Source organism: Pan troglodytes, chromosome 3 (genome assembly GCF_028858775.2).
Source record: "Pan troglodytes isolate AG18354 chromosome 3, NHGRI_mPanTro3-v2.0_pri, whole genome shotgun sequence".
Taxonomy (NCBI): Eukaryota; Metazoa; Chordata; class Mammalia; order Primates; family Hominidae; genus Pan; species Pan troglodytes.
In genome coordinates this window covers 113,356,599-113,383,048 of record NC_072401.2, presented here as the reverse complement: position 1 = coordinate 113,383,048, position 26,450 = coordinate 113,356,599, and positions in this window count along the sequence as shown.

The following is a 26,450-nucleotide window of genomic DNA, read 5'->3' as shown; positions in this document are numbered from 1 at the left end:
AAGACATGGAATAGATTGAAATACAAATCTTATAACTTGATCAAATATTTACTCAACACTGAATGAGTCCATCAAACCAATACACACTTGCTTTATGAAGCTACTTCACTCAAGGCTCCTTCTTAATTCAAATAATTTCAGATAATATAATTGAGATTTTCACATTGAGTAGATACCTTAAAACTGTTAGTGATATCTGAATATTGGTGGTAAATGGAGAGCTAATGGAGAGCTAATCTCTGCTTTTATACTGGACTAGCTTACATTAAAGATCTGCTATCAGTGCATATTGGCACATTTATTCATATAGAAATAGTAATGTATGTTTGTATTCTTTACTGTTGAAATCAGAAGAAACAATGAACAAAATTGTTTCTGTCCTAAAAGATTAAATTGAACCTGATAATGTTTTATCTTCAGAAAAACTTTAACACTTTAAAGATGGGGTTTTAATGGGGAAAGGACTCTATATTCAATAAATGGGGCTGGGATAAATGACTGGCCATAGGCAAAAAAATGAAATTGGACCCCTACCTTTCACCATATACAAAAATTAACTCAAAATGGATTAAAGATATAAATTTAAGACCAAGAACTACAAGAATCCCAGAAGAAAACCTAGAAAATACCAATCTGGACATTGGTATGGGAAAGAGTTTATGACTAAGTCCTCCAAAGCAATTGCAACAAAAACAAAAATTGACAAGTGGGACCTAATTAAGAGCTTCTGCACAGCAAAAACAAACAAAAAAGACACACACACAAAAGCTATCGACAGACAACCTACAGAATGGGAGAAAAGATTTGAAACTATGCATCTGACAAAGGTCTATTTTCCAGAATCCATAAGGAACTTAAAAAATTCAGCAAGCAAAAAACAAATAGCCCCATTAAAAAATTGGCAAAGGATACAAACAGACACTTCCCAAAAGAAGACATACAAGTGGCCAACAAACATGAGAAAATGCTCATCATTACTAATTATCAGTAAAATGCAAATCAAAACCATAATGAGATACCATCTGACACCAGTCAGAATGCCTATTATTAAAAAGTAAAAAAAAAAAAATCATATTGGCAAGGCTGTGGAGAAAAGGTAACGTTTATACACTGTTGGTGGGAATGTAAATCAGTTCAGCCACTGTGAAAAGCAGTTTAGAGATTTCTCAGACAACTTAAAATGGAGCTACCGTTTGATCCTGCAATCCCATTACTGGGTATATACCCAAGGAAAACAAATCATTCTACCAAAAAGACACATGCACTTGTATGTTTATGGACTATTCACAATAGGAAAGACATGGAAACAACCTAGATGCCCATCAACAGTGGCTTGGATAAAGAAAATGTGGCACACATACATCATGAAAAACTATGCAGTCATAAAAGAGAATAAAATCATGTCCTTTGCAGCAACATGAATGCAGCTGGAGGCCATTATACTAAGCAAATTAACACAAAAATAGAAAACCAAGTACTGCATGTTCTTATTTATAAGTCAGAGCTAACCACTGAGTTCACATGGACATAAAGATAGCAACAATAGACAGTGGGGACTACTAGAGGGGAGAGAGGGAGGGGCAAGGGGCTGAAAAACTACCTATTGGGTACTATGATCAGTACCTAGATGACAGGATTATTTGTTCCCCAAACCTCAGTGTCACACAATACACCCAAGGAACAAACCTGCACGTGTACTCTCTGAATCTAAAATAAAAGTTGAAATTATAAAAGGAACATAAAGATGGGCTCTTACAAATTATCAGGAGGTAAATAGGGGATAAGTGAACCAATTAGAAAATACTTGCGGTACAACTAGGTATTGATGACCTTTATGTTTTTGCAATACGATATAAGACAACAAAGCAGGTCTTACCTGGTTAGACCAATTATATATGTGTGTTTTTTGCTGTGGATGATGATAAACTTACTGATTTTAATTGCCCTTTATTTTCTCCATATTTAGAAAACATCAATATGGTCTTTTATCATTTTTCCCACATGGATTATTACAGGCATATATGAAGAATGAAAAAAGTTGTTATTTGAAGGAGGATTAGGCATTGGTAGTATCTTCTGCCTTTCTGTAAAATTTAAATACATATAATTTTAATTATATTTTAAAGAAAATTTCTTCTTTTAGTCTAAAATTTGGATCCAATGTCCTTGTGTACCACAGAATAATACAAAAACACTAGTTCACAGTTTGTAGCTTAAAAAAACTTAATAAAACTAAAATTGTCTCAGCTAGTTCTTATGAAATATTTATAAACATAAGTTCTATGAAACTATTTCAGACTAATATTTGATATAGTTTGTTTTTCCAGCCCACAATTTAGAGATATCTTTGACCTTTTGTCTTGAAGTATTTGCTGGACTTGACCATGTCTTGTGCAAAAGATGTAGCTCACAGGCAAAACTAGACCTGGCAGAATTAAGTAGTCAGGATTTGTCTCTGGGAACAGGGAGAATTATTATCCCCAACAGAAGAATAAACACTTTCATAAGGATCAAAGTTGTCAACTAGAGGGATAAAATTCTGGTAACGAAATTTCAGACAATTGGCTCACAAATGAGAGAATTTTTGTGTAGGTGGAGCCTCACCTCTTTCCTGAAGCCATGAAATCCCTTCAAGATTTTGACTGGCTCTGCTTATTTAGTTACCATTTTTTACAGGTTTTTAAATTCAGTTTATAGAGATTATACCTTAATTCCAGTGTGGGTGGTGATGTGTACTGGGCAAATGAGGGCTGCCATTTTTGTCTTTTAGAGAATATAGATCAGTTTGTAAGATCTATCTTATGAACCTCTAAAGAGGAACAGGAAATCACAGCATTTGTCAGAAAACCCATTTTCAGTGGAATAAATACTTCATATTTATCATTTCTTATTGTCTTTGAGTTGCCTACTTGTATCTTGGTGGCACTCAGGTTCAGTTATTGCTTTACATTTGGTAGTGTAGCTGCTAGCATATTTCAAGCAGAATGTAAAGATAATAAAGTTAACTCTGGATTATTAAAGCTCACGAAGAAGGGAAATATCACAAAGTGATTCTCTACAGACAATTCTTTATTTTCATACTCCATTAACTTCTTTCTTCTGAATCTTTTATTATAGTACCTATTAAATGTTAAAACAAACATTTGAAATCTAAGGCATGTTTGAATCTCTCTTGCTCTTTTAAATGACTAAAATCAATCTTGGCTTTCCTCAGAAAAGCAAATGCAGACATTAGTTAAGATCAGTCATATATCATGGGATATAAATTATCAATTTCTATTACATAAGAGTTCAGGAATATTCACTCAGCCTATTTGCCACTTCTTCCCATGCTTTTTCAGAGACCATTGGTGGATCTTAATTGAGAAAACGTTTAACTTCATTTATTGAAAGGATATAAAATAAAGCCACCTAAGATTAAAAAAAGATGAAATTATTGAATGTTCAATGCTACTGGGCTATTCTTATTTAACCAAATTCTGGGTTATTCAATTTTTTGTGCTGCAGTTTGTGAGTTAAACAGTTCAGTCACTTCTATCTCTTCTTTCAGATGCACTTCAGTGATTATTTTCTAATACATTTTAGGCTATTGCTCTCAATGATGAAATGAATTATATCTTTTGACTTTGATATTAGTTAATATGGGACTTAAAAAGTAGGCCTTTACAGGCAATACATGAATGAGTATAAAATTGAAGGGATAATTAATCCATATGTATACTTCAAGTTGATAGTAAACATAAAATGCATTTGCTTACTTGGATAATTATTGACTTCATATAGTTTCACAAGAAAATAGAGCAATGATAGCACTTTTCTTGTGAAAGTATGGATAAACTTTGACACTTCAGAATTAAAACAAAAAAAATTGGATGTTCATGTAGAGTTGGCATCATGGCAAGCTAAAATCACATTCAAGCTGAAAGTTTTGGGGGAGCAGAGATGCCTTGAAAAAGCAGAGGAAAATGGACCAGAGAATCAGAGCTGAGAGATCTGCCAGACAAGGACCCAGGAAAGGACCATCAGCTTTACTTCCTCACTTTCCAGATGGAATGCCCTCATGTGGCCAAGCCATACATTTTTTTCTTTTCTGTGTTATCTACAAAATTTTGTTTTATCTTTAATGAGCCCCATTTTCACTTGAGTTGATTTGAGTGAAAATGATTCCTGATTGAGACCTTGAGGCATCCATGTTTAAAATCAACACATCTTTTACTCCACCAGAACTCTCAGTGCCCTCATTCTTACAGTCACCCAGGTCACAGACCTTTGCATGGTCTTCAACTCATTTCTCACTCTTATTATCTATAGTCAGTCATACATGTGTGTAGTATACTTCTCGGTTACTATGCACCACAACCTCAGTGATGGTATTTCTTATGGTTCCCTGACTCACATCCTTCATTCATATAAAAATTTAACTGATGTACAGATATCTCAAATATATTTCTGCCTTTTTGCCTTAGTAACTATTACTTTCCTGTTCTTCCTCCTTTTTTGTTTATTTTAGATTTTTCCTTTTTTTCCAGGCCAGTTTAAATATCACTTTCTCTATGATTTTTTATTTATAGTGGCTCAAAAATGTGTCTTTTCTTTGAATACTTAGTTTACTTGTCTGAAAGCTCTTAGTTAACAATATTTAAGATAAGATCTCCTTAGGAATAAAGATAAAATTATTAGTTTAATTCTGTTCAACAAAATTTACTGAGCATCAGCTATTTTCCAGGCACTATGCGAATTGCTGAGACATATAGGACAATAAATGATTCATTTCTCCAAGAAATAGAGATTGAATTCCTAAAATGTGCTACATCTTGTTTTAGGTAGTAGTCTCTGCTCTCCTGGAGCTTAAATTCCAGTGGAGGTGAAAAATTACACTGATGTTACTTCGTGTATGCTAATGATGCCTCTTCAAGTAAATTGTAAACCCCATAAAAGGAAGAAACTGACTGGTCTTCCTTATTTCCTGAATGCCTCCTCATTCTTCTCATGAGTGCTTATTTGTGGAAACTCCATAGCCTAAATTCTCAGTTCTACTCTCTCTTTTTCATATTCTTCACTAGTAAATTCAGATGACTTTTATTATTGCACAGTGCCCTGTTTCTAATGGCTATGTATTGTGTTCTGAACATGAATTCCATGTCCAAGTCCCTACTCAGCAGTCACTAAAATTCAACATACCTAAACATAAACTCATGCCCTCCCACCGCATGTTCTTTCCTCGTTTTAACTCTTCGTGGCACCACCTCTTCAGTCCCCAGGCTTGAAACTATCCAGTCATCTTTGACTCATCCTTCGTCTGCTTCAGTCCTTGCATCTAATTAGTTGCAAAATTATGTTGATTCGTTCTTTTGACTCATGATCACATTGACCATTCCAGATTAGGTCTTCATCATTTCATACTTGAACCATTAGATTAGTTTCCCAACTGTACCCTTATTGTCATCATGTACTCTCTCCAAATCTTCCTGCCATAAAAGAAACGTCTTTGAATACTTCCATTTATCATCCTTCTTCCAGTTCAAAAATTCTATAAGGAAGTCTCATTTCTTATTACATCAAATCTAATTTTTCTTGAGTTTCCAGGCACTCTCTAACTTCGTCCCAATCTGCCTGTTGACCTTTGTTTTCCTCCATACTCAACATGAACTCTTCTTCTTCAGTCAGGCTATCTTCACATATGCCCTGCTCATTCTCATGACTTTTCTCCGGAAGTACTAGAATATAGAGGTTAAGAGCGTGGCTTGGGAGCCAAACAGACCAGGGATGGAATTCAGCTCCTGCTTAGGTCATTTCCCAAGTCCGTGACCTAGGGCAAAAAAAAAAAAAAAAAAAGAAAAGAAAAGAAAAAAAAGTTTTCTAAGCCTGTTTCCTAATAGGAAGTATTTAACTTAGTATCTATTGTGAGAAGTAAAAGATAATGTAGTTTAAGTGCTCATTGTCTGATAAAATCATGTGCTTAAAAATGTCTTTGTAGGTATTTTTAATGTAACTATTGTTTTTCCCCTTCTGGCAGGCATTTCTTCTGTCCCCTCACCTAGCTTACCTGATGCCACTTTTTTTTTTTTTTTTTTTGAGATGGAGTCTCACTCTGTCGCCCAGGTTGCAGTGCAGTGGCGCAATCTCAGCTCACTGCAACCTCTGCCTCCCGGGTTCAAGGGATTCTCCTGCCTCAGCCTCCAGAATAGCTGGGATTACAGGTATGCGCACCATGCCTGGCTAATTTTTGTATTTTTAGTAGAGACAGCGTTTCACCATGTTGGTCAGGCTGGTCTCGAACTCCTGATCTTATGATCCGCCCACCTCGACCTCCCAAAGTGCTGCGATTACAGGTGTGAGCCACCGCGCCCAGCCCCTGGTCCCACTTTTAAGGCTTTGCTTAAAGCTCTCTGTCCCTGTGAAGTCTTAAACAACTTACATGTGCTTTCTCTGAATTTCTAAAGAACAAACAAACTACATAAAAAATTGGGGGTATGAATTACATATTAAGAGGGTGAACATGAAGGAGGATATGGGAATCCAGGAGGCTTGGAATCAAACTCACTCTTTCAATAATTAGCTTGAGGCCAGAGGCAAAATCATTCTGCATCTCAATTTTCCCATCTTTAAAATGGAAAAATTACCGACTTTTCCTACTTTATAAGGCTGTTGGAGGATCAAATGAATTTATCTCAGAAATTGTCCAAGATTATTACAAGTCTGGATTTTCACTGCCTATTTAAAGATTGGTTCTGAGGATATTTTGGTAAAGAATGGACGTTGATTTGTGGGGTGTTTATAGGTTTTTAGAAAAAATATTGTATATAAAACCCTATTTATTAAAGGTGTTGTTGAACAAATATATTACTTTAGGACAAGATGAAAATGACTAATTACGAAGAAATATAGTCTTCTAAATTCATTTAGATATGTAATGCAATAATCATGTTTTGTCTAGTTCCTTGAGAACCATATTTCCAGAAAGGATAGGGGCTTAAAACAAACAAGTTAACTCACTTTTGTTATTCTCAGTGCTCTGTGATAATTGCAGAGAAATTTATTATGTCTTCTTGAGTGATTTTCAGAGTTTTCAAAACGTGTGAAGAAGATACTATGAACAAACACTGATTAGTAATGTTTACGTATTTTTCTAATTTTAAAGTCTAACTTTTCCCTATCCTTAAGCTGTCTAACTTTATTTTTAGTTTGCCTGAAGCCTACAGACCCTTTTCCAAGGGAAACTTATTACTAAAATGGTCTCATATGTAAGGTAACCTCTCTGTTAACCCCACCCAGGCTAATTGGCGTCATTAAAGGTGGAAAGAAGGAATGCTAGCCACAGGGAGTTGCCCATTTTCTATGATTCATAAGAGCCACTAGGGTGAAATTTAGAGGGAATCCACTCCTATTTAAATGACAGGTTCTCACTCTTAGACAATTATTTTTTAGTACACAAGTTTTTTTTTTTTTTAAAATCTGGCCACACCTCTTAAGAAAACAACAAAAAAAATACGTCAAGCCATCACCATTGCATCTTCAGTCTTATTCATTCACAGTTTCATTAACCGCAGACACAATGAAGAAATAAGAGTAATTCAAGGCGATAGTTAGCTAAGTTCTTTTGTTTAGCCTCAAATCTGGGAATTTTGAAGATGTAAATGTGTGTAGTAGAAATCAAGATGATTTTTCCCCAAAGAAACAACTTTAAATTTCCAGGAGTTCACCCCTGCAATCACCTGTGTTTTGATACTTTTGGAATAAATAGGATTCCGAAGTTAGTGTAATCCATGTAGGAACACTTGGGGGCTATCACACTCTCCAAACCGACCATTAATAGTGCATGCACTGCTTTAGCTTCTTTGGTAACTAGAAGAAATAATAATAATAATAGGCCAAATGTGCCACTAAAATCTCTGATCAGAATCCTTGGGCAAGTAAGTGAAAGCAGTGAACATAGCAGCAAAAAATAATTTGACCTAAAAGGTGTGGTTTATACAGAATTTTAAGCACGTTGGCTGTTACCTTGATGTTGAAACTTATCCTCATGCTTCATGTATCTGAATTGTGCAGCTCAGAAAGTCTTCAAATTACTTCTTAAACTTTACTGTTTTTTTCAGTGAAGACTTGGGTTTAAATGAAATTCTAAATGAAAATGACCTTATAGTAATGTGTTTATATTCTTGCTTTAAGGTCCACATTTGAAGTTTACTAATGTAAGAATTTTTGAAAAATGAGACTTTACTTTCCAAGTTTCTTTTTTTTTTCTGGATAATTCTTCCTCAGTGGATTTCCAGGCTTATGTTCCAATAACAGAGTGATGGTTATGTCATTTTCTGGTTTGTTTGTTTGTTTTTTAATTAGTCTCTACCCCTCATAGTTTTTCTATCAGTTTATTTCAAAATCAGGTTTTAAAATGTATTTATTTGACTAATTTTTTTCTGAAAATAATTACATTTAACAGTGAAAATTCATTAACTTCTAATTGAATTTAATTGTTTACTAGAAAACATGGCTTAAATTTTTTATTTAATTGGCAATATTCCCTTGTGAATTGTGGAAAGTCAAGCTGTAAAAGAAAAAGCAAAGAACCTCTTTGTAAGACTCTCTATCAAACTATTACTTTGACTTAAAGTTCTCTTTTTTGTTCTGCCTCAACTCAAAATTCATGAGTAAATCTTTTTCATGTTCTTTTTTTTTACAATAAAAAAAGGACGAATACAGGTCTTTTGAAAAATGACAGGTTTAAGAAGGTAGGAGAATTCAGCAGTGAATGTGGGTTGTGGTGTTAGACATGGGTAATAAAAACAATATTTTCAACATGGCAGCTGGGTGAAGAGTCGCAGTTTTGGGGGGCCAAAGAGGAAAGAATGAAATTGTAGAAATAACATGAATCGAGGGTCACATATGTAAGTGAATTTGGAAATTTTAGTCACCTCCCAAAGAATATTCCAAAAATTTGTTCCTACAAGTGGCCCATTACAGAAAAAAATATGAGCATTGTTGATTGAAATCACTGCTATTACACAAATTGTCTAATTTTCATGCAGCTCCAAATAAAGTTATATGAATAAAAGTGATATTACAACATTTTGTGTTGGGCTGGCTCATTCTCATTTTTCATGATAGGTATGATTTCCCTCCCTAGCACAGATGCCCACTAATTTTTTCTCTCAAATGTCTATGATTCAGAGCTGACAGCTAAGGAGAAAATGGGAGGACAACCCCAATATGAAGGGTGGAAAAGATTAAAACGCAAATGAAAGGTATCAATTTTTTTTCAGTCTAGGCTGCAAATCTAGATTGTATTTCATAGATGGGAGAGGAGTTGCAGGAGGGTTTTCCCCTGTTGCTGTGACAGGTCACCATTTCTAATCTGAGGGTCACAGCCAAGTTCCCTGTGTAGTAATTGCTTGATTTGACATCTATCTTGACCTTTATTTACTTTGGCCTTTCTGGCTAGAGGTCACAAAAGCAAAAGAAGATAGAAGTCTTATAAATGCTTTGATGATGAAAAATGAGAATGGTATCCCTTTGGCCCTATGTATGAATATATGTATAATGTGTTGAGAAGTTTTAACTCTTTGGTGCAACCTACAGTGGAAACACCTATAAATTTTTATCTGATACTAGAGATGCATTTTATAATGACTTCGTGGTGAAGATGATAGATGATAAAAGTGGCAAAATCTTGTTCAATCTAAAACTTGACTATAAGAAGTACAGGCAGATTGTCCTGGATTAATTATTTTTGATCTGATCAGAATTCATGAGCACATAATTGTGGAGTTGCACATAGAAAGTGTTACTTTCCAAATACTCTAAAACAGGGCACACTAAGCATTAGCTATATGCTTTCATTGTATGCTTATCATTTATCATAGGAAATGTGATGTTATGAATAGACGGCAAATTTATCTTTTATATGTTGTTAGGTATGGATCAGACATAAGTCTCAGCCTTTTCCAAGGACAAGCATTATTTTTTTCCCTAAAATAATGTTAGTGAAAAAAATTCACTTTTTTTTAGATAATAAGCCTAGGAATGTGAATTTAGGGTTGAGATGCTGCATTTTCTTTGCCAATTGTTTTGTCCTAACCAGGGGATTTTAGCTAATAATCTTCAAGGCACTTAGTTGAAGAAACTAAGATAAGACAGGAACTTAAGACAGAATATGATGATTGGCTTTCTATAAAACTGTATGTTATCACTTGCTTTAGTTTGTAGGGTCTAATAACAAGAACGCTTTATTTTATGCTATTGTAAGTGACCCATAAGGTTAAAATATCGGGGATTTTAAGTGTTTATCATTCTCCATATTTTCTTCATAGTATTCATCACCATTTGTGATTATATATTTATTTCATGATTTATTTGAGGTATATTTCTATTTCCCACTCAACTAAAAAACTTTAAGAACAGGAATTAAGTCTGTTTGTATACAATTGCATGCTCTTAATTGGTTCTTCTAGTCCCTAGCTTAGTTCCTGGCACATAGTAGGCCTTCAATACATGTTCTTGAATAGCTGTGAAAACAGAATAGTTGCAATGAATGAATTATCCTTTGAGACTCCACCTTACTAAGGCAGAAGTGAGGTTAGTGGAGGGATTAGAAGGTGGAAAAGTGAAGAGTTTTTACTTCTCTCAGTATAAAGAGATGGGGCTTATTGGCCTATAATCTCTCCAATTTTGAGCAGGTTGTGGAGTGCCTTCTTACCCAGGATTTCTATTCATCGTGGTTCAGACGTGGGTTTATAGACACAGGAAGGAAAATGGTAAAGTCTTGTGCTGGTAAACTGGCTCTCAAAACAGTAAGGCTGTGATTTGTAACTTCTGACTGTTTTTGTGGTGGAGATATTCTCAAGAAGGCTGATTTCAAGATACAAAGCTATGTCACTGAATGCAGCATTAGGAAGCAATTTGTATAAGTGGTTTTTTTCCCCCAGAAGTGCTAGCATATCATTTTGAGAATGTGTCTTTGAAAAATCTATCTTTTCAGCCACTTTTTATACCAGTCTCCAGATGGAAATTTATAGTCTAATAATACTGGACCTAGATTCACACTTGTGGCAGACGCAGAGATGCACCATGCTGGACCCCTTCAAGGAAGGACTTGCTGCCTAGCTGCCTTTCAGTCAATTCTCTGCCAATTGCTTCAGCCTGCAGCCCTGCCCAGGGTCACATTTTCTTGTCATATTGCATGCAGTGGCAGAGCCAGGAAGGGATCTAAGGTCTGGCTGCAGTCCCTCCATGGTGTTGGTAGACCACTAGTGTCACACCTCAACTTCTCCCTCTGCCCAATCCTGCTTCTTCCTACTCACTTCCACAGGTATTAATTCTCATGAGCATCTTGTACTTAGTGTCTACTTCAGAGGGACCAAATTGTGACTACACTTGTGTATTTTACTTCATTTTGTTTCATTGCCTGGGGGAACCTTCTCATCTTCCCCACGGACCAGGCTCATCCATTTTTCCTGAAATTAAGTCAGGTCTATCACTTCCAGGAAATCTATGAACAACTCTTAGATAAAGCCAAGTGGTTGGTTTTTATTTTGTTTTGTTTTGTTTTGTTTTGTTTTGTTTTGGAGTCTTGCTCTGTAGCCAGGCTGGAGTGCAGTGGTGCGATCTCGGCTCACTGCAACCTCTGCCTCCCAGGTTCAAGCGATTCCCCTGCCTCCGGAGTAGCTAGGACTACAGGGATGCACCACCACGCCTGGCTAATTTTTTGTATTTTAGTAGAGACAGGGTTTCACCATGTTGGCCAGGTTGGTCTTGGTCTCCTGACCTTGTGATCCTCCTGCCTTGGCCTCCCAAAGTGCTGGGATTACAGGCGTGAGCCACTGCACCCCGCCCAGCCAAGTGGTTTTGTGGCACCCTGTGCAGATTGTTATCTCTTTCTCTCTCTCTCTCTTTTTTTCTTTTAGCACATTATGTCATATATGTTTATCTATCTCCATCATTAGATTGTAATTTCCTAAAAAGTTTTCTTTCATCTCTGTTGCCTGATGCTTAGCACATTGTATGCATTCAATAAATACATACTTGTTGAACTGAACCAAATCAAATGATTTGCTTACACTCATCCAGTTCAAACTGTGAGCCAATTATGTAATAATTGGGAGACTTCTAAATCCCTGTACTGCTAAGATGGAATCCTGTGGGAATGAATGGCTACCTTAGTCCTTGAAGGGTTGGAAAGATGGTCAGTTGGGCTACAGTGCTAGTCATATTCTCTTGGTGTGAAGGCAATGACATTGACTCCCTTTATGATGGAAGACAAGTAAAAACTTGAGAGAGAGGGAATATGTCTCTTAAAAAACACAGCCAACTTCTAAATGATATTTAGAAAGCTAATAGTCCTTGTTCTTTGTTCATATAATAAGAGCTATTTATGACAAGCCCACAGCCAATATAGCACTGAATAGGCAAAAACGGAAAGCATTCCCTTTGAAAACCAGCACAAGACAAGGATGCCCTCTCTCACCACTCCTATTCAACATAGTATTGGAAGTTCTGGCCAGGGCAATCAGGCAAGAGAAAGAAATAAAGCGCATTCAGATAGGAAGAGAGGAAGTCAAATTTTCTCTGTATGCAGATGACATGATTGTATATTTAGAAAACCCCATCATCTCAGCCCAAAATCTCCTTAAGCTGATAAGCAACTTCAGCAGTCTCAGGATACAAAATTAATATGCAAAATTAATGTGCAAAATCACAAGCATTCCTATACACCAATAATAGACAGAGAGCCAAATCATGAGTGAACTCCCATTCACGATTGCTACAAAGAGAATAAAATACCTAGGAATCCAACTTACAAGGGACGTGAAGGACCTCTTCAAGGAGAACTACAAACCACCACTCAAGGAAATAAGAGAGGACACAAACAAATGGAAAAACATTCCATGCTCATGGATAGGAAGAATCAATATTGTGAAAATGGCCATACTGCCCAAAGTAATTTTTAAATTCAGTGCTAACCCCATCAAGCTGCCATTGACTTTCTTCACAGAATTAGACAAAACTACTTTAAATTTCATATGGAACCAAAAAAGAGCCCGCATAGCCAAGACAATCCTAAGTAAAAAGAACAAAGCTGGAGGCATCATGCTACCTGATTTCAAACTATAATTACAAGGCTACAGTAACCAAAACAGCATGGTAGTGGTACCAAAACAGAGATATAGACCAATGGAACAGAACAGATGCCTTAGAAATAACACCATACATCTACAATCATCTGATTTTTGACAAACGTGACACAAACAAGCAATGGAGAAAGAATTTCCTGTTTAATAAATGGTGTTGGGAAAACTGGCTAGCCACATGCAGAAAACTGAAACTGGACCCCTTTCTTACACCTTATACAAAACTTAACTCAAGATGGTTGAAGACTTAAATGTAAGACCTAAAACCATAAAAACCCTAGAAGAAAACTTAGGCAATACCATTCAGGACATAGGCATGGGCAAAGACTTCATGACTAAAACACCAAAAGCAATGGCAACAAAAGCCAAAATTGACAAATGGGATCTAATTAAACTAAAGAGCTTCTGCACAGCAAAAGAAACTATCATCAGAGTGAGCAGGCAACCTATAGAATGGGAGAAAATTTTTGCAATCTATCCATCCGACAAAGGGCTAATATCCAGACTCTACAAGGAAGTTAAACAAATTTACAAGAAAAAAACAAACAACCCCATCAAAAAGTGGGCAAAGTATATGAACAGATACTTCTTAAAATAAGACATTTATGCAGCCAACAAACATGAAAAAAATCTCATCATCACTGGTCATTAGAGAAATGCAAATCAAACCCACAATGAGATACCATCTCATGCCAGTTAGAATGGTGATCATTAAAAATCATGAAACTACAAATGCTGGAGAGGATGTAGAGAAATAGGAATACTTTTACACTGTTGGTGGGAGTGTAAATTAGTTCAATCATTGTGAAATACCATTTGACCCAGCAATCTCATTACTGGGTATATACTCAAAGGATCATAAATCATTCTACTATAAAGAAAGATGCACATGTATGTTTATTGTGGCACTGTTCACAATAGCAAAGACTTGGAACCAACCCAAATGCCCATCAATGATAGAATAGATAAAGAAAATATGGCACATATACACCATGGAATACTATGTAGCCATAAAAAAGGATGAGTTCATGTTCTTTGCAAGGACATGGATGAAACTGGAAACCATCATTCTCAGCAAACTAACAGAAGAACGGAAAACCAAACACCACATGTTCTCACTCATAAGTGGGAGTTGAACGATGAAAACGTATGGACACAGGGAGAGGAACGTCACACACTGGGGCCTGTTGGGAGGTGGAGGCCTAGGGGAGGGATAGCATTAGGAGAAATACCTAATGTAGATGACAAGTTGATGGGTGCAGCAAACCACCATGGCACGTTTATACCTATTTAACAAACCTGCATGTTCTGCACATGTATCCCAGAACTTAAAGTATAATAAAGAAAATAAAAAAAAAAAATGGGCAGGATTGGAAGAATCTTAAAGCCTAACTGGATAATGACAATATTTTCCTTGAGTGCTTTGAGCTCAGTGCTGTGGCAAGTAACAGTTTAGACAGATAGTTTAAGGAGAGGATACTGAAAATGCTTCCTGAAGGGAGAATTGTTATCCAAGTAAAAATTAGGAAAAAGTAGGGAGAAATTTCCAAAGAAGCAGGAAGGAAATCTGTACCAAAGCATAAAGGCAAGAAATCACCTGGAATGTTTCAAAAACTATTGAACATTAAGGGGGGTGGGATGTAGTCTGTGAGAGAAAGAGTAGAGAGAGATTAGGATGGAGAGTTAAGCAAGGGACAATTAACAAAGGACCCTAAAAGAGCTAAGAAGGCTTTGAGCTTTATCTCCAAGGCACTAAGGAACTATTTAAGGCTTTTACATTGGGATTACTATACGACAAGATGTGTACTTTCGAAAGCTCATTCTGATTGTGGTGTGGAGAGTAGATTAGCGACAGGTAAGACTGGAGGTAGAAATATCAGTTGAGAACTTTTACAACCATCCAGGAAAGGAATTATGAGAGCAGAACTAAGGTAGAGAAAACGTAGCTGGGATAAACCTGGATTTGAAAGATATAAAGTAGAAGAGAGGACATGTTGACTTATTGGTTATTGAAAATGAGGAAAAAGGAGTTAAAAATTATCCCTGTTTTCTGGCTTTTGCAGATAAGTGGAAGTATGGTACCATCTGTAGTGGTAGGAAATGTCACAATAGAGACAGATTTGGGGATTTGGCAGAAAATATATGAATTCAATTTTATATGCCTAAGACTTGGAGTTAGACAGACCTGCATTTGAATCCCTGTTGAACAGAACTGGGATTCGAACGCTGTGTCTGTTCTTCACAGTCCATGTGTTTTGAGCATACAGTTTAACCTCTCTAAGCCTTGAAATTTTAATCTGTAGTATGGGGATGTTATAACCATAACATTTGTCTTATAGGGATTGGATCGTCAAATGAAAAAACTCAGGTAAAACATGCACTTCACACTCAATAACTAGTAATTATTCCGGTCCCCAAACAGAAGAGGACTGGAAACTCTTGACTAGCTGTTGTATTTACATGAGTTTGAAAGAAATAGAGTTCTTGCCCCCAAAAGAAATAGTGAGGGCAATCTCAGATATGCGTATCATGTTCATGTTCTAAATCCTATAGCATCCTTGTAAGCCAGGTGTGTGTTCTCAATTCCTGTTCAAAGTTAATAGGATATACTGGTATAACACTTAGAATTGCTCAAAATAAACTATACTGCGATTAAATTTTGAAGTCAAAAGTTTGATCATGGAAATGCTAGCATATTCAAACAATGATGTAAAATGTACTTCTTCATAAGTCAGTAAAGAAGGGCTGGGCCGTGAAATCTACTTCCAAAGCTTAATTTTATGTTTTCCTGAAATGTTGTGCAACTGAGCCTTTTTCTCTGAAATAAAACTTGGCACAGAAAAGTGAAAACTTAGGTGTTGTTTAACCACTCCATGGGGTATTTTTCCTTCTTCACTGTGTCATCTTTTAATTTTACTGTCATATAAAATTAGACAATTTTAATAATAATACTCCCTTTCAGCGAACAAGGCTTTCTTCTATTTTATCACATCATATAATTAAGAACCATTAACTACTGTTAGGGGATTTGGTTAAATTATCTTTAAATTCATGCAAACAAAATGAATGGCCTTCCATAATCTTAAAACAGTCATGGACTTTGGCAACTAGTGAGAAGCTACTGTCAACAATTCTCCTTGGTATTACTGCATTGTGTGATCTTCATCACAGACATTTCTGAAGACCTTATTTAAGTTTTAATGTAAACTTACTAAAAGGTTTTGGGCTTATGAAGCAACATTAGCTAATTATAACAAGCTATTTATTGTTAAAGTCACTTTCTAGGGAGATGCTATATTTTTAGTAGTGATGCTTTATACATTTTAAGTATGAAGGCAATGCTAAATAAGCAGAAGTTAAAATATAGACACAAGTTTTAATGATAGTATTTGGAACTATACTTACTTTTGCTTTTATTTCTTTACAAAAGGCATAAAGTAGGCTTTGTTGTTAAAGTAGGCTTTATTGTTTCATGAGTTATGACAAACTTTTTTCTGCAATTATAAAAAAAACTTAAAAAAAATTTCCTCTACTTGTACGGTATAACTTCCCTAACACCAGTATCCCTATAACTTTTTTAAAAGACAGAATTTCTTTCTCATCATACCACAGTGTTGGGATGATACATTTAATTTTAGGTTGTTGAAGATAGCAATTATTGAGATAATGTATTTTGTTCAGCATGACTCAATGGAAAGAAGAATTGGTCAAATATGGAAATAGAACTGGGGAAATATCTATGATGTCAGACCACTGAGCAGAATTTTGAGGACACCCAATCATTGTTTTCTCCTCTACTGGTGTTTAAAAATTACAAAACAGTTCAGATTACTTCATAGGTCGTGGACAAATGTAATCTTGGTGGGAAGCCTAAGTACAGAGATACAAGCTCTCGGTTGGAGGAAGGAGTCAGTTACCAAATAAGGGGGAAATACGGTCATTTGTCACTTAAAAGAGTGAATCTCATGATCTGCGATGTGAATCCTATCCCGTCCAGTGAATTAGAGATTTGTGGCAATTTTCTTCAGTGAAGGACCAAATGAATCCTATAAGTAGGGATTCAAACATCTTCAGTGTAACATTTGTAAAAAGATATTTTGCAAGAATATAGGGAATATTGATGACTCCTTTCAAATTGTCTGTTAGGGGAAAAGAAATTTTTAAACAGAAAAGTTTTAAATCCTGAAAAATGCCATCATCTCTCTAGTAGATGTTGGATGTACAATAGGACCCTCATGAGTAACAAATCCAAAACTGGGCTCAGAACCTTTAAAAATATCACTTCTCTGAATTTTAAATATAGTCTCCTAATTGATATTTTCCCTGTATGTCAATCTCCTCTAAGGTATACCCCATGCCCCAGCCAAAATTATTTTCTCAAAACTCTGATCTATAACGTGGCTTCTTTCATTAAGACACTCCCTTGATGCTTCATTGTTTACATGATAATCTACAACCTTTCTTAAGGCACACGTGGCCCTCCATAAAGTAGTCTCTGTCCACGCCCTTCCAAGACCTAATCACTCTCAGCCTGTGCCCTAGCAGTAGGCACCAATCTGAACTGTTCTAATAGCAGTTTCAAGAATTTGCTATGTTGTTTCACGTTTCTGTAACTTTGTTGGTGATGTTCATTCTGTCTGAAATGCCTTCTCTCTCTTTTCCCATCTCCCTTCTCTCTCCGCAGGCCCCCATTGCCCATCTGGCAAAATCATATTCATTCTTTATTCCTTCTTTGATATTCAAACTTCTACCACAATACCTAGCATATGGAAATGCTCAATAATTGTTGGATAAGAATGATGGTGGTGTCACAAAATACACACTATCAGATCACATATAATTCTGTCTGGTTTGTTGATTTGTCTGTTGATTGAGAGGGGCATAGAGGCTGTCTTTTTTCTACTTGTTGCTCTTCTATCATAATTAAAAGATTCCTTTCTGGTTGTGCCCAAAGAAAGAAGAGATCTATGTAACCTGTATTTAACCAAGCCTGGTGTTAAATCCTGAGGTAATCCTACCATTTGGGCACTGAGAAACTTTGATCCTTGAAGGTCTTTTATTGATTGATTGAGATGTTGAAATTTACAGAGAGAAGCAGAAGAACTGAGGATATTACTTTATTAAGTGTCTAAAACATACCCTGTTACTTAGAACCAGTAAATTTTTGTAGATTAATTGCAATTTATGTGTTTATAAACATATATACTTAATGGAAAATGGTTTGAGGATAATCATTACAATTCGCATAGAACTGGAAAGAGAAATAAAATATCCTTAAAATATTTTGTTTTTTTGGATGTAGTATGGTTAATGTTCTTGATTTTATATCTGAGGAGACCTGCTTTAAGCAAATTATGTTCCTTACATTGCGATCGGTTTCCTTTTCTACATTCCTTTTTTAATGTGTAAATAATTTCATGTCAAAAAACAGTCTATTTATAATGGTGTGTGTTTGCATAAACTTAAATATGCAACATTTAGCTGCAATATCTAATAATTACATAGTCAGTTGTTTTTAGAACAACCAAGATAACTTCCACAATAGGTCATTTAGACCTGTACAGGCTTGATAGATTTTTATTATAGCTAGATCATAGTCTTTGAGAAATTATCTCTTTGGTTGGTGGGTTTATAATGTGGTGATTTTCTAACCATGTTAGAGACACTATGCTATACCTAATCTTGGAGTTTCTCTAGGATCTGTAGGTATGATATAGAATGATATGGGTATGACTGTTTCAGATGGTCTTTTCTGGAAGTCATACATAAGTTAAAAAGATCTCTCTATTAACTTTATTCTTGTTATACATTTTTGTGTAAAAATATCAAGTGAGTAGGAAGAAATAAGGATAAAAACAGAGAGAAAATAGTAAAATCTGAAGATGCAAAGTAGTGCAGATTATATAATTTTTTATTTTTTAAAGGAAAAAATTGTTAAACAAAAATTTTTATTTAGAGACAATTACATTTTATAAATATAATAACCATGACATTGATAGTATTTTCCAAAAGAACTCAATGCATTTAATAGACACAGCTTCAAATTTTTAATGTAAAAAATAGGCATCTGCCAGGTGAGGTGGCTTACACCTATAATCTCAGCACTTTGGGAGGCAGAGGCAGGTAGACCACTTGCAGTCAGAAGGTTGAGACCAGCCTGGCCAACATGATGAATCTCCATCTCTACTAAAAATATTTAAAAAAATTGGCCAGGCATGGTGGTGGACACCTGTAATGCCAGCCACTCAGGAGGCTGAGGCATGAGAATCGCTTGAACCTGGGAGGTGGAGGTTGCAGTGAGCTGAGATCATGCCACTGCACTCCAGCCTGGGTGACAGAGCGAGACAGTGTCTCAAAAAAAAAAAAAAGAAAGAAAGAAAGAAAAAGTGCCATACTATTTACTGTAAAATTAAAGAAGCTTAGAATTAGAAAGCATCTCAACTGTAAAAATAAAATCTTCACACTTCTTATTAGAGAGTCTATAAAGTTATTTTTTTTCTTTTATCATGTCCCTGTTTAGATACTGATCATTGACTATGTGGACAAAGAAGAAAGGTGTGATAGATGCTATGATTGTCAAAATATTTGGGACTTCATTTTATTGGACCCTTGTTTACTTCATCCTTTTCTACCGGGTCTCTTAAATATCAAGCTTAGCCAAATATTTTGGTGGAGGAAATGTGTTACGAAGAAGTAAGTATGGACAAGGGATATGTGCCACTTCCATGCCGAAGCCTTGAGAGTTATTGCCTCATCTATTACTTAACTGTCCTATTAGCATATCTCCTACTTAATTGCCCAAGAAGCCCAGAAAATCCTTAATACTAAAGGAGAGGCTAGTCTTATTTCAAGTACTAGAGCACAAGAGGCACAAGAAAGTTTATTCAGTTCATGAATGCCTTTGCCTTCTTCTGCCACATGGTGTCAATGTCAGAAACCTGTCCTGCATTTTTCAGCTGGATGCCCACCCACGCTATAAGATTGGGGCCCTTTGCTTATATGCTCAGTTACCAGTCACTACAGCACAGCCTTGACAGAGTATCTGAGTGTGAAAGTTACTAGTCACTACAGCACAGCAGCCTTGCAAAAGTGGCTGAGTCTGAAAGGCTTCCAATGTCAATCACACATTGTGCCCAGCGACCTGCCCCCAAGAATGCCTTCAGTCGGTGTTCAACCCTGAGCTTGTAACAGTCTAGACTTTCCTTTTTCTTAAGGACTCATTGTTCTTTACTCTTATATCCTAGTTTAAGATATCATTGGTTCTGTACTTCCTACGAAAATGATCTACCATCTCTTTCCTTAGTGACAAGCTCTACTTGTAAACGAGTGGGGCATCTTTGGCCCATGTACTCAAAATGCACACTCTATTTTTATATCAGTCTCCTAGGACTTCAGGTGCCTCCTCATCCTATGTTCACATCCTATGTCATACCCAAACTAGCCAGGGTTTGACTACCCAGAAGGCAACTGTATTTGAAATCTATTTATTGGTAGAGGAGAAAATATTAGGCTCCTGTGGCCCTTGCAGGGATAATGTTGTATCTTTTGATGTAACATTATCAGAATGTGCTTGGCTTGCTGACGGGGTGTGTGTTGAAATGCCAGGACCCCAGATATACTGTCCTGTCTATATATAGCTTGGCCTAAAGAGGTAAATCCTTTTCTCTAATATGCTCCTTGGTTTTCTGCAATTATTTTCTGGCCGTTTGCATTGATGATATATTTCTGTAAAATTTTAGAACTTTTTCTCTGCCTTCACTCTTTGAGATTTTTAATCCACTAAGGAAATGTAGCCTGGGATATGATTCTTTGATGAATGATATGGTGATTATCTTATACAAATCTGGTAAGACTAGGTTGGGCACAGTGTCTCATGACTGTAATCTCAGTATTTTGGGAGGCTGAGGCAGGAGGATCACTTGAGGCCAGGAGGTTGAGACTAGCCTGGGCAACATAGCCAGACCCTGTCTCTACAAAAGACAAAACAAAACAAAGAAAATAAAAACTGATATGACTGACACATTTGAGCACTTTGCTGCTAAGGATCCTGTTTTGCTACTTGACTTCTAAGTGTGGTTCAGAGCAGGCACTTCTGAAACTATGTAAGAAATGTGATGTTTCTTTTATGATAGTGGCCAGGACCTTAAGAAAGTTGGAGACCATGACCATTTTGTGGAACTGGAGCTTGGGCTTTCTATCATTTTTTTCCAAAGTTTATTGTCATTTTTTATTCCATTCTCTGCTTTAAGATCTATCTGACCAATATTTATCCTAAAGTCTAAGCATTGTGTGGTGGGAGTGATGGTTTGAGGGAGGGACAGCAAAGTCAATGCAAGATAGAAGAAAATATAGAGGAAAAGAAGGAGGAAAACTCAGTTACAGAGCTCTCTGCTTACATGCTTTACTAAGCAGGTAGTAGATGTTATTGACTGTCTTAACTGACATTTTCAAAAACAATAAAAGCATAACCTTTAATATACACTATGGCCCTATGGAGAAAATTTGAACACTGGGATATTAAGTAACTTATCATATGATGTAATATGTTGAGGATCTATGTGACTTGCTCTACTGATCATGATTTTCTAAATTGCTGAGACTTTATTCTTGTAGGCAGTGGGGAGGTGCCAAAGGGCATTAGATAAGGAGGGTACTGATATGATCAGATATATATATGATTTATATATTTATGTGTATATTAGACTTCTTCCCCTTTTCTTAGGGACTGATTGTTCTTTACTACTATCAGATATGGTGTATTGGATAGGGAGCACTAGAGTCATAGAGATCCAGCTTGGAGGCGAATATCATTGTAACATGCCCTGAAGATCTTTCATTCATTCAACAAATATTAATTGAGCACCTCCTATATGCCAGGTATTATTCTAGTCTTTAGGGATATAGCAGTATACAAAAAAGACTAAATTTCCCTCTCATGGGGCACATGAGCAAAGGGAGCCGATATAGATATGCAACATTACAGACTATATATAATATTATGAAAACATATGTGAGCGAGCACTTTGCTAGAGCTCCTTCTGGGACTTCAGAAAGGTCCTGAATGGTTCTGAAGTTGAAACTCCACTAGCTTCTTGGTAAATCTGCTTTTGACATTCAACTGGCCTGTGTAAAGCTCTTTAATGTCCCTTTGTTGCAAATAAAAATACCATCTATATTTCTTTCAGTAGATTTGTGGTCCTTCCATGGATGAGTTGCTCTAGATTTTTCTGTTCATGGCCTCTTTGAGACCTTTCTTTCAGTTTCTCAAATGCTTCCAGCTCTTTCTCACCTCAGGTTTTTCAATCGTGCTTGTCTTCCTGCCTAGAAGACTCTTTCGCCTCCTCTGTACCAGGCTTTTACTCAGCTTCTAGATCTCAGGTTTCTTAAAAAACATTTATCAGAAATGTCTTCCATGAACTTTATCTAAATTAAAGCCCCCTCGCCCAATTATTCTGTCTTTCTGTCTTACTGCATCCCCCTTACCCTTTTATCATGTTTATCACAAACTGTAATTGCTTCTTTTTTCTTTCTTTTTAGAAAGAGTCTCATTCTGTTGCTAGGCTGGAGTGCAGTGACGCGATCTCGGCTCACTGCAGCCTCTGCCTCCTGGGTTCAAGCGATTCTCCTGCCTCAGCCTGCCGAGTAGCTGAGACTGCAGGTGCACACCACCATGCCCAGCTAATTTTTGTATTTTTAGTAGAGATGGGATTTCACCATATTGGCCAGCATGGTCTTGATCTCTTGACCTTATGATCTGCCCACCTGTAATTGCTTCTTTGTTTGTTTATTTTTAGTAATTTGTCTCCCTCACTTGGTTGCATGCTTAAGAGCTGAGAAGGGGTTTGTTTTGTTCACCGTCTTATATGCAGCATATAAACAGAATGATTGTCATATAACAAAAGTTAATATTTGTTGAGAGAATGAATGAACAAGTGAACCATTGGATTAGTCTGTTGAAGGTCAACTTGCAAACATGCTACACTTGTAGGAGTGGCTCTTTATCATGGGGCATCCTCTCATTCCCTTCTCGGTCTGGAGGAGGAGTGTCTACAGTTGAAATTCTTCTCAAATATTTATTAGTCCTTGAGGTTTAAAAACCCGACATATCTGTTTGGAGAAATGCTTCTGAAAGGAATTGATTTTGGTCTGCATGGGTACTAATCTGGAATTATATATTGTTTTTCAGGAGAGTTTTCTTTAATTATCCAATGTTTTCTACTAGATTTACTGCTTTTTGCAGGTTGAGGATCCTTGACTTTTTCCTACTGGGCCCTTAGTTTCTGTGGCTTTATAATTTGCCGGTGTATTTTAGCTGTGATTTTGTTTTGCTATGCTCCAGTTTCTTCTGAATTCTAATTCTTACCTCTGTTGCATCATTCTCTTTTTTTTTCTGGGTCCATGAATATTTGCTGTATAACTTAGTAGCATTAACAGATGCAACAATCTTATTTTGAGTCATTACTTTGCGGTGACCAGCTAAGTTTTAGCACCAACTTCTGGCACCTATTTTGAGTACATCGTTGATTAATTTTCTCTCTTTCAGTCACTGGCCAGGGATTCAGGACCGTTTACCCTATTCTGGAGCTTAATCAGATTTTTCCACGAAGATAGCTGTAGTATTGAGATCCTACCCCTTAGAAAGGAAGAGTTTGTGAAGCCTTATGCATTTCAAGGCCTAAGCATTAACCTATACCAAATACTGACTATTCAACATCAACCACCTAAAATAAAACCTCATGACATAAATTTGATAATCATATACAAAAAAGCAGAACATAAATAACAGAGCTTAAATGGTAACATTTACTTTAATTTTAAAAAAGCTCTATATTTTATGAAAAATGGTAGATTCACCACACTTTACCAGAGTATTGAAAAAAGAAAAGTATTTGCAGAGAATTTCCAGGGCACTTTAACTTCATTGTGCTATTTGACCAGGTTAAAAAGTTAGTTATCTGTGGTTTGCCATCTCTTGAAATATTGTATAGCAGACCTTTTGGCCTACAAGTCCCAGAGTCATCCTGGATTAGTTCCTAATTTTAGCAATATCCTGAGGTGACACTTTGACCTGGAGATCCCTAGGGCCTCCAAAAGCTGATTTGAATCCACTCACCATCTGTAACTGGCTTGCATTTAAACAATTTGTCCCATAAAAAGTAAACTTTGTGTTCATAGTATCATCCAGTAGGAAGGGACCCCTAAAATTATAAAGTTTATTATGATGGTTATTATCCAAGCATTTTAGACAGCTCTTTCCCATTCACTAGTATTTCTGAAAATGCAATGTTATCCAATTTCATTAACCTTCTCTTAAAAATGAGATCCATCATTTTTCTCTGCAATTGTTTTTAAACATCAATATTTTCCAATACTAATATATTCAAATAATATATTAAGCATATACCTAGTAGTTATCCTCTTTAGAATTATATAAATCTTCCTGATCACTTTTGATTATTCTGATGTTCAGCACAAATATATTTTCAGTGAGAATATAATCAGCAGAGATTTGTTATCACTAAACCAATTCTGTCCCAATCTAGTGACCCTCAGTTTAAGTAAGAAATGAAGTTAGAGTAAATGACTATTGATTGATATTGGTCTTTAGTTTGTAGAATCCAAAGTAAAGGTAGAGGTTGAAAGAAAAAAATCATTACGTACTAATACCTTTATCCCAAATGGATTTATAAATTAGTGTCTAAATATTTATGGGAAAACAGTAGATAGTAAATGGTTGGGTTGTACGAGTATTATATATCAAGTTATATTCCCTCTCTTTCTATTTCAATTCAGCCTTAAAATCTCTTCACTTAAAAAAGTGATTGCCTAGAGACCTTTGAAGCCAGGGAGGATGATGAGGGGGCAAGAGGTTTATTCCCAGGGTCACACTTCATTTGCATAAGCTAGTAACCATAGGGTACTATGGAATGTCTCTAAATAGATTTCATTACAGAAGTTCAGCTTAAAGGGACTAAAAATAATCCTCAAGCAAACATTTTATATTGCTTCAGGTTCTGCTGTAATAAAAATATTTTAGTAACACAACATTCTATGGAGGCAGGAAATGAAACAGGAGGGTCTTCATATCTTTCTTTTGGTGCACGGTTATGAAATGTTTTAAATAAGACAACACAATATTCTTACTTTAACAAAACAGTCCTACAAAAACAGGATTATGTCATTCTATATGGCTGTCACTAGGTAGTAAAACAAATACAGATCTTTTTCTCTTCCCTCCTCTCCTCTCTCTTCCTCTCTTTCTCTTCATCTTTTGCTCTCCTCTCTTTCTGTCTTGGCTTTCATTTCTCTTGAATTCTTACTTTTTCATCCTGCCACTCTTTCAGGTTCACTGCTGCAGGATACATCCAACAATAACATGCCTGGAAATAATGAATATTGCATTCTGTTCTCTAAAGATGTTTTGTCTACAAAATTTGATTCAAAACTCAAATGTCAGGTTTAAACGTTGGCATCTCTAAAAAAGGAATGTATATGAAATACACTGTTTTAATTCTGACACAGGAAAAGGGAATGTTCCATTAATCATAATAAAGCTTGAATTGAAGGAAAAACAGTGGAAGACATCAATAAGCCTAATTTCTCAGATTATTATATATATATAGACACATATACATATATGACCACATTTTCTGGTACTCAAAAAGGTGAGTAACTTATATCAATTGTTCAAATAGAAATATACTGCTATGAATGTTATTTTAATTACATTTATGCCAATGACATAGACTTTCATGGATTTTGTATGTTGGCTTTAAGAAACTGTGATGGTACATTTCATTTGTGGGTCAGGTTCTGTACCCTACCAAGCCTAATATTTTATTTATTTATGCATGCTTCATTCATCCATTCAACATTTGCTAAGCACCTACGTAGATGTCGGACACTGTGCAAGGTGCTGAGCAGGGGATAACACTTGGGAGCAAGTCTCAGTATTGGATACCAGGAATGTGAGAGGCTAAGTAGTGTACTAGGCTGATCATTCACTTTGGATTTGGGTCAACCAGGGCTCAAATACTACTTAAGAAACTAGTTAGTTGAGCTGTTTAGGGTAAGACACTTCGCATCTCTCAGCCTCAGTGTCCCCATCTAGAAAAGAGGTCAGCATATCTTTCCTGCAGAATGCTTGTGAGGTTTAGGGAAAATATAGGTAAAATGATGGCTACATTTAGTATGCTGATGCTGGAAACATCATAACTAATTTTATTATTAGAAATAGTACTGATTTATTCCTGCTCTAACTCAATTAATAATTTAATAATTTTAAAAGTAATTTTAGTAATTTTAAAATATTCATTTGTCAGTAAT